Source organism: Dermacentor variabilis, chromosome 6, assembly GCF_050947875.1.
Source record: "Dermacentor variabilis isolate Ectoservices chromosome 6, ASM5094787v1, whole genome shotgun sequence".
Lineage (NCBI taxonomy): Eukaryota > Metazoa > Arthropoda > Arachnida > Ixodida > Ixodidae > Dermacentor > Dermacentor variabilis.
Window position 1 is genome coordinate 159,731,853 of NC_134573.1, and position 17,091 is coordinate 159,748,943.

The following is a 17,091-nucleotide window of genomic DNA, read 5'->3' on the forward strand; positions in this document are numbered from 1 at the left end:
CAGATGCTGAGAACCGTAAACGCCAAGTGTTCTCGCCCGCACGTGCGGTAATAATGAAGGGCCCTTTGACCTTTGCGCCTAATTTCTTCGAAGATGACGGTGCACCTCGTTGCACCCCCAACTCGTCGTCGATATTGCACTCCGGTGCCAGACGGTGGCAGCGGTAGTAGTACCGTTTTTGTGCCTGTCGGGCATCCACAATCCTCTTGCACGCCTCTGGCGCGATGTTGCGGCGAAGCGCATGACGGGCAACGGAATGTCCCACTTCTTCAGGCGTGTCCAAGCTGAGTGCAGCGGCCAGCGTTGGAAGTTGGCTGTACATAACCTCTTAAGGGAACGTACTTGTGGAGCTATGTAATGCCGTTTTAATTGCGTATGCAGCCGCTTGGAGGTACTCTCCCCAATTGGATTCACCTGGCTTGTCGTTTCTAGAATAAGGTGCGCGTCAAGCTTGGGTAGTCTGGGTGACCTCTCTGTCAGACTGTTCGTTTGTGGGTGGTATGCTGACGCCACGTGGTGCTCAATTCCGGCTAGTTGTAGATGAGTGCGGAGTGCGCGGCTGTGGAGCGTGGTTGACCTGTCGGTGATGAGCCTCTTAAGGAGGCTGTGTCTCCATCCGAAGCGATCCCGTAGGAACGTTGTGACGCAGCTGGCGGCAAGCGAAGGCATGAAAGCAACCTCTGTTAACTTTGAAAAATGGACAACAGCGAGTATAATATGTCGGTTATCCTCTGCCATTCTTGGAAGAGGCCCGATGTGATCTATTCCCAAAGGGCGGAAAATTGTCTTAGAGGACGTGATAGGGGTAAGGTATCCAGGTTGACAACCGGGACGCCGTTGGTGTTTTGGCACACCTCACAGCCTGCGACATACCGAAGCACCATTTCTGTCCATTCTTGGCCACCAACCTGTGCCATGCGCAAGATGGCTCGATATCCCACGTGTCCTCCTTCGGGTGTATCATGGATGGAACGCGAAATGCTTGAACGTAAAGAGCTAGGCATGATCAGAAGGTGGCGTTAGTCTTTTTTATTGACCCAATGACGACGACACAGCGTACCTTCGCGCAAAATAAATTTGTAGGGAATGCATAATCGGCACCAAGTCTTTGTCGACACGTTGGCCCTTCGAAACGTCCTCCTGGGAGAACATGATCCAACCTTATCGGTTTTGCGGGGAGCCTTCCTCTATCCGGTTTCGCGATAGTGAGTCCGCAACTTGCTTTTGTGCTACTGCAGGGTGTCGGGTGTCGCAAGTGTTATCTTGCAGCCGAACGATTCACCGTGAAAACGTGTCATGAGGTATTGTTTACCAAACATCCATGCAATAGCAGAGTTGTCTGTTACAATGGTGAATTGTCCGCCAAACATGTAGTGCCGGAACTTCTCGTCTACACTCCAAACGACGTCCAGGCACTCCAGTTGGTTCGAGTGGTTATGGCGCTCCGCGTGCCGGAGTTTGTGGCCGACGTAGGCAACGACGTGCTCACGTCCGTCAGGGTCGCGCTGGATCAGAAGTGCCCTGACACCAACTTCACTTGCATTAGTGTGCACTTCTGTCTTCCAATCTTCATGGAAGTAGCACAGAACCGGACTTTGTGTCAGCTGGTGTTTTAGGGTCCGGAATGCAGCGTATTGCGAAACTCCCTATTGAAACTGAGCTCCTTTCTTAAGTAGATCCGTGAGTGAAGCAGCACTAGACGAAAAGTTGGGGTCGAACTTACGCAAATACAACGGGATTCCTAGGGATATCTGCAGCTGTTTAATAAAGGTAGGCACGGTGTAGTTCGTTACGGCTGCGATTTTTTTCAGGAAGTGGCTGGACGCCGTCCTGAGAAAAGGCGAGGTCTTATATCCATGGCCGAAGCGTCCGCACGAAATGCATCCGCGTCGCGATATAGTCGGCTCCTGTGAGGGAGCCAGCACCCAGGCGTTGACTAGCAGCGTTCTGCAACTGCACCACCCGTCGAACGAAAGCCTCCATATCATCTTGGACTGTCTATGCGGAAAGTATGGCCGCGTGCGTGGGGGCACACATGCCGTCGACGGCATACTCTTAGGCAGCCGGAGAGGTCGAGGCTATGTCCCAAGCTAATAGGAGGCGTAGTTTGTCGCAGATGCATGTGATGATCTGTTCTGATGTGGCTTGCCGGCGTTACCACATCTACATGAGCCGAGCGTCATAAGCACTCGGAAGAGCTGCAAATTCGGAAGTCAAAGCCGCACTCCAAGTTGGCCATCACGTATATATGCTTCCATGGAAGCGATACCAGGCCTCAGCGGCGCCTCGGAGACGCCCCATTTGCGATGGCTTTCTTGATGGACTCTGGCCAAAAGTGCTTTCCAGCAACACAGTCGACGGTCCAAGTGATGGAGTCGTCTTTAAACCCATGAAACTCTGCAATTGCATTCTTAGAGAGTGGAGTGAGTGCGGTGCACTCAATGCCGAAAGTAGAGCTGCTTGTCATGTTGTTCAGCTGTTGTGTCAGCGTGGACAACGACCGGGCAAGTTAGGCGTCGCAGTCCTGCCGTGGAGTTGCAGTGGAGGTTCGGACGCCGTCCCCGGGCGGTAGTGACTGCGAGTCCGAAGGACTCGTCCGCTAAGAAGGGTCGTGGACGGAGGCGGATCAAGGGCCGATGGCTCCGTGTATCGCGACTGCGCCATTGTAAAGGAGAAACGGAGACAAGACCCGTTCACCGAGCTGGCTGTCCTACTCTGCCTCCTATTGTTCTGCTTCCTCGAGTTCGCCGATCGAGCACCTGTCGTGCCTGGCGATCCCTCGGAACAAAGCATGATTCACCGGCAGGCGTGCCGCTGTCTCGGGTGCTCTTCACGCTTCGCCGTTTACTGCAGGCGACTATTAGTAGGATACAACTTTAAGTAAACTGCAGTTGGCAACCAAGGCACACGGACCGCGCGGAGTTGTTACTCCGCCAGCCAATCACAGAAGGCAACAAACAACGATACCTTCGGAGCATCTGCTGTTCTTGAAGAGTCTTTTCATCGGCGGAAGCGATGAGATGTGCAAGAGACGTGGACAAAGTGTATGGAGTCTGAGCATTTCACTCTTCAAAAGTCCGCGGTATAGTTAATTTCACTGCTGATCCAGTTTTACTCATGAAACCTCACTGCCAAGGGAAGTGAAACTTGACAAAAACAGTTGCAGTGAACCATGCGTTTCATTTCAGTTCATTAAAGAATTAGGCTTTCACTGTTCCACTATAATAGACGAGTGAAAACGTAGAAAATTAGGCACCTATCATTTTATTTTTGCGGTTTCCACTTTATTTAGGTAACAGGGAAAGTTTGAAGTAGGAACTACTTGCAGCCTGGTGCAGGAGCAGTGGCTGGCGGTTATGAGGGCGTGGGTGGGGCTTCACTGCAGACTTGAGTTGTATCCGACTATAAATAAGCGTCACCTGAGACTTACGGAGAGGCAGTCATGTTCCATATCTTCGGCTTTTTCAACGCCAAGAACTGACAGGTGAGACGAATGCCCGCTCGGACTACGACTCGACGTAGCTGGCACCGATGGTCACGCTTAAACAATGCCAGCTCACTTCAAGACGACAGCGCCACTTTCAGACTACCGCGAAGGCAAGTCTCCCGATCCTGACAGATTGACCGTCACGAAGAGGCCAATAATTGATGAAAGGGCCAGTATCGACGAATCCCGGGGGAACCGCATCGACGGCAGGTTTACAGCTTGCCACGTGGTTGCCTCGTATTATGCAAGGCTGGAGTCCAGAAAGCCGACAAAAGCATGGGAGAGAGAGATCAAGGACAGGAAAGGCAGGGAGGACAACCAGACAAGTAGCCGGTTTGCTAGCCTGCACTGTACGTAGGGAAATGGGAATAGAAAGAGCAAAAAAGGGAGAGATTAAGATCTGAGTGCGTCTGGGAGAATGCACAGGGACACTATAAACGGTCTCTTAAGCTGGTGCACTTCAAGCACTGTACTAATGCCCGAATCACTTTTCGTGACAGTGAAGGATGTGGCCACGATAAGTTCTGCAAAAAGGTGGGACGTGCGAGGCGGGAGGTTGTGAACGGTTCGGCGTTTGTGTTTGGTCAGTGAATTCGCTCGACGAGTGAAAGAGGGAAATAAACGCCATAAAAAGTGGACCTGGACTGATGTGAGGAGGGAGGCTCGGAAATGCGAAGACTTTAGCGCGTAGTGGTGCTCCGAGAGTTGGAGCCAAGTTTGTAAAACTCGATCATGTACTACCTTTGCATATAAACCTTTTTCTCATCTCTTGAAAGTCGCTCGGGACCTTTCTTTTTCCCGGCACCTGGCACGGCACCATTCATGAAACTTTCGTGGCCGCACAGACCCCCGACTTTACAACACACCCCAGCCCGAGCTCCGCTCTTCCTTCAATATATATATATATATATATATATATATATTGAAGGAAGTGCAGGCGCACGTAGAAAAGCACACACAAAGATCCAATCTCGACGTCGGATGAACCATATTATTCACAAAGGAGGACCTTCCCATACGCCTCATGTTTGATGAGGGCCGACCAATTCTTTAATTACCTTCTGTAGTCTCTATGCTAGTACTTTCATCAGAAGTTCATAATCCCAGTTAGTTAGCTGTATAGGACTGAGTGAGGAAACCAATTTTTAACTTTTGTGCACGTTCCGTCTTGGGTATCAGGACAGCACGTGCTTCACTGTAAGGCCGGGGCAGGCCTTCTGTTTCATACGCTTCGTTAAGGAAAGCTTCAATCACCTGAGATAACTCTTGTTTATAAGTCCCGTACAACGAAGCACTGAGGTCGTCGGTCAGCAGTTCAAGAAAGGAGCAGAATGAACGGAAAGATGACACGACAAAGGGAGAACAGTGCTCCACTGTACGGCGACCTTCCTAAACAGAGATGTGCTGTTTCGAGATGTTAAATATCCCACAGTATCAATGTGTAAAATATTGGGTTCTTTCCTGTGATATTTTTAATTTAGTACTACAAACATTCTACTCGAAGACGTCCGGGTCAGGAAAGCCACGAGTTTGAGACGCCCCTCTCAATGCTCGCTAGCCGCGAAGATGGGCAGGCTTCTCCGCGCAGATCGTGACGCTCAGCGGGGAAGTCACAGTCTCGGTGGCGGCGACAAGCGGCGGCCGACGGGACTGCTGACGGCGCCGGAGCCGGGAATCATCGATTGCGCTTCGCCGGCGAGGCTGCAGGTGCAACACAGGCGCATTCCTCGCTCAGGTGGAGCTCTCGACCGCCGAGTGCGAGGCGCCGCAAGCGCGGTCACTACACATTGTAAAGTAATTTACACCCTTCAAAAACGAACAAGGGTGTAAACTCACCTATAATCCTACACCCTTACACCCAAAAAGGAGGGCGTCAGTTATAGACCACTAAGGGTTGTAAGGGTGTGGGACTTACCTCTGTTCATTTTAATGGTGTAAATTATTTGATAGGGTAGCTCGGCCTCCCGCTCCTCTTTTGCGACCTCGTGCAGCTTCACTGAAAGGCTGAAGCACGCTACAACGTGGCGTAGCTGCGTGCTTGTCGAAGTCCACGACACAAGTGAAAAGATCCTTACGAAAGAGAAAGCAAAGACAGGAAGGCAGGGAGGTCAAACAGACGAAGAGTCCTGTTCGCTAACCTACACTGTGGATATGGAATAGAAGGGGGATAGAAAGAGAAAAACATGCAGACAGTGAGCGCTGCATGTAGGCGGGAGAATGCACATGACTATGACCGCTCGTTAAGAGCGGTGCACTTGAAAAACTACACTGGTGCACGAATAGCTTTTTACGACAGTGACATATACGTGGCCAAGGTCCCGGTATTTCGCACTCAGAAAATATTCTGGAGTCCAGGTGAAGCTAGGTCTAGTTTCGATGACCTAACATGACAGGCAAAAATATGTTTAAAAGAAAAAGCTCGGTCATCGTGGTCGAAGTGAGAAACCGTCGTAATTGACACGGACTTACATGAAGCGATCCCGTTAATTGGAGTTCCCATGTTACATGTACTTACAAGCAGCCTGGGATTCAAGTACACTTGTTACATATAGCCGCGAACTCACTCTTCATTCAAATAAATGATACAAGAACAAAAATAGTCACACAAAGGTACATAAAGTTAGGTTACGGCCGTTGGAACATACGAGCGTTTAAGCTAAGCAAGTGCACTACAGCTTACATTACCCTTACAAATCGCATTAACAGCTGATGTGTACGTACCAACGTCCAAATAACATTCGCTTTCGGGATTTCAAAATGGTACGCTCACCAAGAACGTGACTGATTTCAGGAAATACGCGAAGCTCTCTTTATCGCCTCCCGTTCAGCCACGTGATCGTTCTTCTTTCCTTCGTTGCCGACCCGGTGCAGGCCATCAGCACCGCGCCGACGCCGCGGCAAAAACCCCCGCGAGGTTATCCTTCAGCTCGTGGTGGGCAGCCGCGTTAATATTGAACCGGCGAAGCCTTCTTCGCCTCCTGACGGCCTCCCACTGGACGATATCAAACTTTTAGCGCGGTTTCCATTACCACCACAACGGCTCTCGGTCGCGAGGCTTGAGCCTTCGCAGCCCTTATAGAGTCGCTGCTATACGCCCCGCGATGAAGCGGTTCGAGGAGGGGACGCGGGGCGGAGGCTTAGCGCCGGCGTTGTACGGCGGCGAAAACTGCGGGCGGCCACTCGAGACCAACCTCGAGAAATTGGTCTCTCGCCTGCTGCTTGGCGTCTTTTCGGCCGGCCTCTCAACGGGTCCGTACGCAGTGCGTTGCGGCGCCGTGTGGCTGCGCGATTCGGTTTGGTCAGAAGGATCGGTTTGAGGAGACCGCCTTCAGAAGTGTAGGAGCGCAACAAACTGTTGCGTGTAGGTTCGTTCTTGACCATCGACGCGAAGTTTCGCTTCAAATTTTCGCTGCATAGTTCTAACAAGAAAGACACGCACGCACGCACGCTCACGCACGCACGCACGCACGCACGCACGCACGCACGCACGCACGCACGCACGCACGCACGCACGGACGCACGCACACGGGGTGATGCGTAATCCTCTTGCACAGCATCTTGTGTGTGTGAGAGCAAACGATAACATTGAAGAGAACATTGCGGTTCTTTAGGTGAACCTACATCTAAGCACACAAATGTTTTTTTCTTTCCTTCCCTCCTATATATATATATATATATATATATATATATATATATATATATATATATATATATATATATATATATATATATATATATATATATATATATATATACTAAGTTACCGCGGCGGATAGAGAGAGGGTAATCGATTCTGGACATGTTTGTCTGGCCGCACGCATAAATTCTACTCCAAATGAGGAGGGTGACATATGAAAGGAAGTTTTCGTGGAATGAGTAGATGCCCACAACACAGACAAGCACACACACGTACACGTCAAGTAGGTGTAGTGTCTGGTCGAGGCCTGTTACTCTGAGAAAAGGTAAAGGTACCTTCGCGACGCACGAAGCACTTAACCTGCGCTACTCCTACACAATTCCTATTACAATGAGAGGTATTCAACGAAACGAGAGGCTGGTTCTGTTTGGCTGAGACAAGCACTCGAGGTTGTTGAAACACAAGCGCATGGGAGGTGCTTCTTTTGGAACCACAGGTCTTGTCGTGCCATTTCAATTGCATGGTGTTCTATATTGCACTACTCGTACGGTTGCTTGCTGCGTGTAGCATTGGAGAGCACTTTTGAAATTCCCGTCTGCTTAGCCGGAGGGAATGAAATCATCATGAAATTCTCAAAATGAAACCGATAAAGATCAAGAAAGCGATGCTATTTTATGGAAGACAATTGCTTATCGAATTTCGATACTACGTTCAGCATAATAGAAGAGAGGCATGTTGGTCATTTCTGCGTTTGTTGTTAGTGCGCTAACAGTTCAAAGCAACCCGAGCGCTGGGCTGCTATATTACAGCGATGCCTTCCGCTCGATTCTATGCCAGTCTTATCATTCGCCGTTCACGGCCGGCTGATCCCGTTGGCAACGCGGAAGAAGCGTCGGTCTCACCACTGATGAAGGGCGAAAGCTGATTAACATCGGAAACGGCATCGCTCCATCGCGGGCTTGCAGGGTGTAACTTATTGTCCCGACTAGGTACTAATTATTTCACGTAAAAAATCAGTGCCTGTTTTGTTTCTTTTTCCATTTTCAATCGTTTAATGTTTCCTTCTTTATCTTTATTATCAAACGACACAACTAAGCCATGAGGCCTGCCAGAAAGCTTGAGTAACTCATACACTCTTAAAGAAAAAGAAGTCGTAGTGCTTACTACACAGTGCCACACCGTTTGGTACTTTAGTATAACTGCAGCTGGTAACAGTAGATTTGGTAATATTATTAACTAAACAAGAGACTCGCTGTCAGAATTGGGTCTCAGCTACCAATTCCAAACGAAGTTAGCCCCACATGATACACTAGATTCTCGCCCCTGCTGCATATATCGGACCAGCTGCGGCGTAGTCAAAAAGAGGCCGGATGTATGTAACATATAGAAAAGAAACCTTAAAATAGGTGGTGCTAACTGCGTTCGGAATTCGTAGCTGAGAGCTGCAAGTAACAATGACTACCTTCTTTAGTAAAGTCAATAACTCTATCGTTACCAAATGCAGTTACACCAAGGTAGCAAGCAGTGTGACACTAGGTAGTAACAACAACGACTTTTTTTTTTTCAGAGATTGTACTATACATGGCCTCTAGATATACCATCATAGCACTTCTGTGCAATTCGTCCCCGTAATTACTAACACTCTTACAAGAGAATCTTGGATAATAAGCGATACGCGGAGTCGTATGGAGTGCAAGGTTTAAAGAGCAAGCGCAGAACGAACATCTGGAAAGTTATTAACGTCGAATTGAACGCGAAGAGCGAGAAATTAAAAAAATAATGTTAGTTCACAGACCCTTTAAACCACTCTAAACGTGCACCCGAGACAGCAACGCTATCTGCACGCCATAGCTAACCAAGCTTAGCAAAGTGCGCAGGCAGAAACTAATTCTTTTTCGTTCGGTCTCCCGTTTCGCCACTAGGCACAGCCCCGAGAAGAGCAGGCCCCATTTCACCGATTAATTAATTCACTTTAGCTTCCAAGTCTCGCCGCCGCTGTCCTTTCTTTCTTTCGTTTTATAACTTCTTTTTTTTCCCTCGTTTCGTCCCCGCATTTCTTGCACTTTACTTTTTTTTGTACGCAGTTTCAATCCCTTGCCTCATTTCCCGCTTTATTTTTTTCTTATCTACTTTTGCTTCCCGCGTCGTCCGTATAGACTCCCAGTCACACACGAGGCGGCTCCACTTACAAGCGACTGCCGAGCCGAGCCGAGCGCAGCCGTTCCCCCTCTCCACTCCCTCTTCCCCTTTCCTACATTTCCACGATGAGAGCACAGAGAGAATAATTAACCAGGAGGAGCTACCTTGTCTCGGAGCCTGCGCAACTTTTCCCGCAATTCCCTTTGCCTGCCTTCAACCAAGGAAAAAAAATTAAAGAAAAATGAAGTTAGGAAAATGAAAGGGAGCTAGTACGACGAGAGAGAACGTCGCGACGCCGACAGGGGGAGTTATACGGGGGGGGGGGGGGGGGATTCTACACCGCCGCCATCGCGAAGCGAAAGCTCACGTCTGCCGCCGTACGCGTTCTCTCTTTCGTGCAGTAGCGTTTCCGCGCAAATATGCCTTCTTTCTTCGGGCCTTCTTTCCATTTATGCTTCCTCGCGCCATACGCAATTATTCACCCTCGTGCAGAAGCGACTCTCCACGTGCGTTGCGCTGCGGAGACCAACGTGCAGTCGCCTCTTTATTCTTTCGTAATAATCATATTTTTTTTTCTCCCCTCGAGCGCTGCTGCTTCGCCAGTGATCTTTCTTTAAGTGCGGCGCATGATCTTGAGGGGCCCGTGTAATACGAGCCGTATGTCTTCTCTCCCACTCCTGTCTCTTTCTCCTCTCCTCCCCCTTCTCTCTCTATCTCCGTTCACTGTCCTTGCAGGATATGCTGGCTTCTTTATTCCAAACTCCTGTGTTCTCCGCACAGCTCGTTACAAATGACGGGGTAGCTTTGTAGCGCGCCGCCTCCTTTGGTTTCTAAATTGGTGCGCCATGAACCGTGCGAGGAGTGCTTTTGCTTCCGCCGCCTGACATCTCGTAGAAATTAAAAGTAACAAGAAAGAAAGAAAGAAAGAAAGAAAGAAAGAAAGAAAGAAAAAGAACAAGGTGTAAAAGAAGCAAGAGGCGGTGTCGGCTGCTCCCGCGAGTCCTCGCCGTCGATTCATGCGCGGAGAGCGAGCTTCATCATCTTGTCATTTCGAAAATGAACACGACGTTACGCGGCCCGCTCATCGCTCACAAAGCCTTGTCCCCCCCTCTTCGTCGCATATATACGTATACTTCTCCTCGCTGCGCCGCCGACGTGTGCCGTTGATTCCCATGTCTGTACGTGGCGCCGAAGAAAACCGTCTTTGCACCTTCCGCGGTTGCTTTTGTTCTTTAAAAAAAAAAACATCTTCGCCCCCCGAGATTCGTTTCTTGCGCGCCGTCTGTCTAGGCACTTTCTGTATGGAAAAGCAGATCATTACCGTTTGTGTTCGCGTCTTACGCCCGGACTGACTTAGACAAGGCGTTGTCAAACAGTCCGACCCTCTGCCCGTCAAGGCGCCGTCATTGGAAACTGCGGCACGTTTCTTTGATGTTTTATGATAGTCGTATATTGCTTTTTGTCGTGGCGAAAGAAAAAAAAAAAGAAGCTAAGGCGATAAGAGGCGTGAGCACGTTTTGTGTATTTTGATGCACTGCACTCGTGCTCACGGCACGCGTACTTGAGCGAATGGACGTCTACTTGCCTTGCTGCTTTCGCGACACCTTGCACTTTTATAAAGCATGCAAAGTATTATCCAAGCGTTCTCAGCTATTGAACGCATTTGATCTTTGCAAGCTAACACTTCATAAAGCGTTGCGTTATCCCAAAGAAGGAAACGCACTCACACATGGTAACCGTTACGGAATTGTACAATACTATTAGAAGAGTAAAATTTGTTCATAATAGTGATTCATTGCGCTTTATAAAGATTGCGGAACAGTGGCAACACACAGTGCCTGATTTTTTTCCGGAATGACGCGAACCTCGCACTTGCATGTCTGGCCTGCTCTACTGCAGAATACCTAAGACTCCTTCTCCGGCTTTATCAACGGCTCAGTTTCACTATTGCGTGTGTACAATACAGTTTCATTATTACACTGCACAGAAAGTCAAACAAGCACTTATGTTTATGCTCTCTTTTCCTCATGAGTGTTCGCCTATTAGTGGCACAGCGTTCCACGCAACATTTTTTGACGCAAATTATTTTCGCGCGTAAACAGGATGATCTAGGTAATGGCGGCAGAGGTTCGTCATCACAGTAGGCAGCTGCGCAAGCATTAGTGCGTTCTTTTCTTTTGCAATTCACGGGCCTGCTGGAATGCCTGTAGTGTGAAGGGCTTCTTTTGTCCCCGGGATTCTATCTCTCTTTTTTTTTTCTGCCTCTTTTCTGACCCGCTTATCCTCCACCCCTAATTCAGGCCTGGTGGCAAACAAAAAAACTATGATCTGGTTACTCTCCCTGTCTTTCCTCTTTTTCTATCTCACTTCCAGACGTAGCTCTTATATCGCAGCCTCCAAAAGTGTCTGTCCTAACAAGAATGAACGTAAGACATTATATCGACTGTAAACAACGTTTAGATTGTTTTGCTTTAGACCACGCATAGGCTATAAACAGGCTCTACAGAGACGAAAGTTGTCGAGAAATTATTCAGTTTGTTACGATCCATTGACTTCCAAGCGAATCCTTCGGCAAAGAGTCTACACACGAAAGTCAATAGGGAGACTAACGCCAAAAGTCATTGTTCATACTTTACGGAATAACGTCTATAGACATTCTATAGATTGTATAAATGATTTTTCGTGTGCATGTGTGTAAGTGTGTGGTTGCGCCGTATCTTGCGACTGCAAACAAAAGGAATATTGTCGCGCAGTTGGGACGACAAACTGGACGGACGGACGGATGGATGGATGGATGGATGGATGGATGGATGGATGGATGGATGGATGGATGGATGGATGGATGGATGGATGGATGGATGGATGGATGGATGGATGGATGGAAAACTTTAGTGAAGGTCCTGAGGTACGCGACTCAGTGCGCTGCGGGCCGCTCCCACGTTGGGACAGTCAGGCCATGCCCGACCGCCGCATCGTGGGCCCTCTGGACAGCCCATAGTTGCGCCCCGGCATCGGAGCTCTTGATAGCGGAGAGCTACTTGTCCTCATTGATTTGTTCTGTGCCTCGTAACGAGGGGCAACGCCAGAGCATATGGTCTAGGCCAGCAATGTCATTGCAGTGCCTACAAGAACTAGTGGCATAGGTGTCGGGATAAATTTTGTGGAATAAAGCCGGGCTGGGATATGAGCCTGTTTGCAATAATCTGAGGGTCAATGCCTGCGTTCTATTTAACTTCTTGTGTGGAAGGGGAAAGTCTCTCCTACCGAGATAAAAGTGCTCCGCGATTTCATTGTATGTGGTCGGTTGATCTCTGTTCTCCACCAATGCAGGCCGGCGTTGGAGTTCTCTATGGTCGCGGAAAGCGAGACCTCGCGCCTTGGAGTGGGCCAGCTCGTTGAGGTTTGTGGGGCCTCCCATGATGGATCCCATGTGAGCGGGAACCACGTGAGAGTGTGGGTGGCGATGCTTTTGCCGTCGAGGATGCGACAGGCTTCCTTACACACGGCGCCAGCGCTGAAGGCGCGGATGGCTGCCCTGGAGTCGCTGAAAATACTGGCATGTTTGTCGTCCAGGAGGGCCAAGGCAATGGCCACTTGCTCGGCCGCACGCGACGACGTGCTTCATACCGAAGCGGCATTAACGGTCGAACCCCTGTGGTTGATTGACACTACCGTGTAATTGTTGCTGTTGTCATACTGGGCCGCGTCAACGAAGCAGCTGCCGCCAGGGAGTTCTGTTGCGCGGCGTAGGAGCGCCACTGCTCCGGCCTTTCTTCTTTCTACGTTGCGCTGGGGATGCATATTGCGGGGGGCGGGCGATATGATGATGTTATCTTTCTGTTCTTTCGGAAGGCCCTGGCAGGCGTCTTCGACAGTGGCCGGGGGACGCCAATCTCAGTTAGGAGTCGTCTGCCCGCCCTGGTGCCGGAGAGCCTGAGAATCTGGGCCCTTTCTCGTGCTTCTGCAATTTCTTCCATGGTATTATGCATACCCAACTGCAGGAGTCGGTCGGTGCGTGTGTAGTTTGGTAGTCCGAGCGCGATCTTGATCCCCCTCCTTATCATGGCATTTAGCTTGTCTCGCTCGGCCCTCTTTCAGATGTGCATGGCCGCTACGTACGTAAAATGGCACAGCAAGAAAGCGTGGACAAGCCTTATCAGATTCTCTTCGCTCAGGCCTCTCCTTCTGTTAGCTATTCGCCTGATTAGACCGATGACGCTATCCGTCTTCTTTGATAGTTTGTGAATGGTGATGCTATTCGTGCCCGCCCCTTCGAGTGTCATTCCCAAGATTCGAATGAACGGGACTTTTGGAATGGGGTCTCCGCACTTGGTGTAGAGATTAATGTCAATTCCAGTGGAGGGTTTCCAGTTCTGTGGCTTGCGGCCCTTTCTTGTTGGGCTGTAGAGAAGGAGCTCCGATTTCTTCGGGGAACACCGGAGTCCCGTGTCGTTTAGATAGCGCTCTGTAGTGTCGACAGCTTCCTGGAGAGCGGCTTCGACTTGTCCGTCACTGCCACCCGCGCAACAGACAGTGATGTCGTCCGCGTAGATCGTGTGACCGATGCCCTGGACCTTGCCTAGGTATCTTGAGAGGTCGACCACTGCGATGTTGAAGAGGAGCGGTGAGATGGTGATGGTGGTGAGAGGTGACTGACTCCTGGGGGTGCCTCTTCTGCTCAGCTCCATTTTCTCCGATTCCAAATCTCCAGCCTTGAGGATGGCGCATCTTTTGCTCAAGAAACACCTGACGAAGGCATGAAAGGACGAGCCCAGGTCGAGTTTGGAGATGGCGTCGAGAACGAACTCGTGACGGATGTTATCAAAGACAAACGACAAACTGGTGTTTCTTTTCTTTCTCTTCTTTTTTTTTTTGCGTTGATATCTGGAGATGGCGCGTGTGATCTCCAAAAACTGGAGCCTGGGTCGTCTACTTCATTGTCTGCTGTGCGTCGCCTCATGACACCAAGCGGTCTTTACTCACTTGGTAAACAACTAATTTTCGTCATTTTTTTTTCTTTCACCTTTTATTCCCTTTACCCCTTTCCCTAGCACAGGGTAGCCAGCCGGTGCTTGCACTGGCTAACCTCCCTGTCTTTCCTCCCCTGTTCTCTCTCTCTCTCTTTTATCGAATATACCATTAAACATAAGGCCACGAGTAAAGAGTAATCACATTGCATAAAAAAAGATAAAAACAGGAAATATAAAGGAAAAAATCAACTATATAAAGCCTGTACCGAAGCAAACCCTTCGAAGTTAACAATATAAACTTTGTTCATTTGTTGATAAAGTCGTACTGCTGTTAAATATTGATATGTTCCTTACGCACACCATGTGGTGAAAAGTAGGTAACTCCAGCAACGTCAACGAAGAGATCCTTCAATTGCAAACAAACAAACAAACAAATGGAGAAGGCACATATTGCAGTAAACAAGTACGAAGCAAATGTGCAATCTGTAGCAAACAGGAACAATGAAGATCCATATCTGACGCCTCGTTTCAAGCTATGTGTTTCACATATCTCTAGATGTCAGTTAAATTTCGCCAAGGAGAATGATCTTACCCTCAAGGTGCCTATTTCAGGTCTCCCCGATTTACGCTGCAAAAGCACAAACACCGACGTGCGAACGCCGCTTCGAGTTTCACGTGGTAAAGCAATCTCGCACTTCAAAAAAAAAAAAAAGAAGAAAAGAAAGAAACGACAGAAGAAATTGTCAGACACGCAGCTTTCGCATCAAGAAACACGAACACCGAGCCAATTTCACGTGCTTTCTTCCGGGGGGCAATTTCTCTGGCCGTATGCCCGAGAACACGCGCATTCTACGGCCGACGCGGCAACTACTGGAGCGACAAAACACTCCCTTTGGCATTGAACACTAGAAACAAAACAACAATGAAAGATGCGAGCGTACTGAGAAGCACAGGCGACGCGCAACATAAAATACGAACAATACTCCCGCAGACGCCGAACTTTGTATTCGTTACCACTATTCCTTTTTCAAAAGCTCTCATGCAGAAACAAGCTACGGAAGGAACAATAACAAACGATCTAGGGCGCCATAAACACGTTTGAAGGCAGCATGCAAAGCATACCACCACCTCCATTCCCTCCCCCTCCCTCACTGTCTTCCACCCGCCACTCTCTACTAAAAATAAGAAATCGACTGCCCCAAAAATTCATGCTGCAGATTCTCTTCATTTTCTTCTTTTTCTACGAGAAGTCGACCGCGCAAAGAGAGAATCGCTCGGGGCTTGTGTGACGCGAGTTAGTTTAAAGCTGGCGCATTCGCGACTGCCCGAACGAAGCGAAGAGAGGCAACGAAATTCAACCGCTGTATGTCCTACGCCAAGAAGCAAACACCAAAACTTCAGCAGAAATACAGCAGAATTTCAACAAAGAGTCAGCAGCAGACTAGCAACGAATAGGCGAGAACTTAGGCTCCTGTTTCCTCCTACACAATGGCTCAACGGTAAGGGGATTTCAGCCTCCGGGTCCATTGTGAATTAAGGAGGAGGACTCGCGGGGATGCGGAAGACATGCTACAGCCGGCTGTGTCAGGTCTTGTGTTAACGCAGTCGCGATCCGGACAGCCGAAGCTCACGTTCCGCGATTGCTTTTCAATTAACGCTGTTAAGATGAAACCTTTCAGCGAGGGCCGTTTGGCCACTTTGAGTAAATAGCGAGCGATTGTTACAAATTGGATCGGTGTCGCGGAGCAAGTTCTGGTCGAGGCTCTTCTAATTTCACATGCGGTAAATGGCGCCACATGCAGGACAACGTAAACACGATATGTTTTGCGCTCAACGGCAATGCAGTTAGCAATGCAGCCTCTAGGGCTGAACAGCTGCCCGGTCAACTTGATCTTCACCTCCATACCAAACTACGTGAGGGTCCTTCGGAGCTTCCGGTTATTACTCTCGAACATGCTTCAAGCTCATGGAGACTGGCAGTCTTAAGAGCACTGGACACCAAAGCAGGGATCACTTGTGCTCTAGACTACTTTTCCCTTGTCCTCTTCTACGGTGAAGGATAACTGACTAGACTCACCCATTATTAGGCTTCCTGCCCTCCCCATTTTCCTTCTCGCCCCCTACTTCTTGATTTGAAGACGGCGCACGACAATGGACCGTGCTCAACACTTTCGCAAGAAAAACTTCTACAGATCGCGCGACCATCCTTAAACTCAATTGGTCGTAAAGTGCGTCAGAAACAACCGATGCCGGTACTCATAGCTATCGTTGCTTCCTGGTCCACCCATCGGCCCGAAGTAGTGAGAAGACTGCCGACAGGCCTGACCCTACACTAGCAGTGCTCGGCACAGGAATTGGGACAGTTCCAACATCTAACGGCTGCACGGGTCCCTTATGCTCCTTTATTTGCGTCGGCCTTCTTTTTGCTTTCGAGTAAAATTTCCGACCCAACGGGAATCCAGAAGTCGGCGTGAAGCCTGCGTCTGGTAAGGGAAATAGGGAGAAAGAGGGGGAGGGATTGGAAGGCGGTGAGCAGCCAAGCGGGACAGTGGAGAAAGTAAAGGGAGAAGGCGCGAAGTCTAAAATTCCTCGCCGACAGAGCCCGTAACGAAGAAGGCGATTCGGGGCGACGGCAGAGAGGAATAGAAAGAGAGAGGGAAGAGAAGGGTGAGAGTGAGCAAAATAAAGGGAACTGGGGAACGAGGCGCAGGCGCGACAGCGTTGGCACCGAGCCCTTCCATCCATCGGCCTCCGGCGCCTGCAGCCAGTGGTGTTGGGGGAGCGAGCCAATGAGCTCGAAAATGGGCGCCTAATGGGAAGCGGCGCGCCACGAAACCCGCCTAGCGCGAGAACAAGGC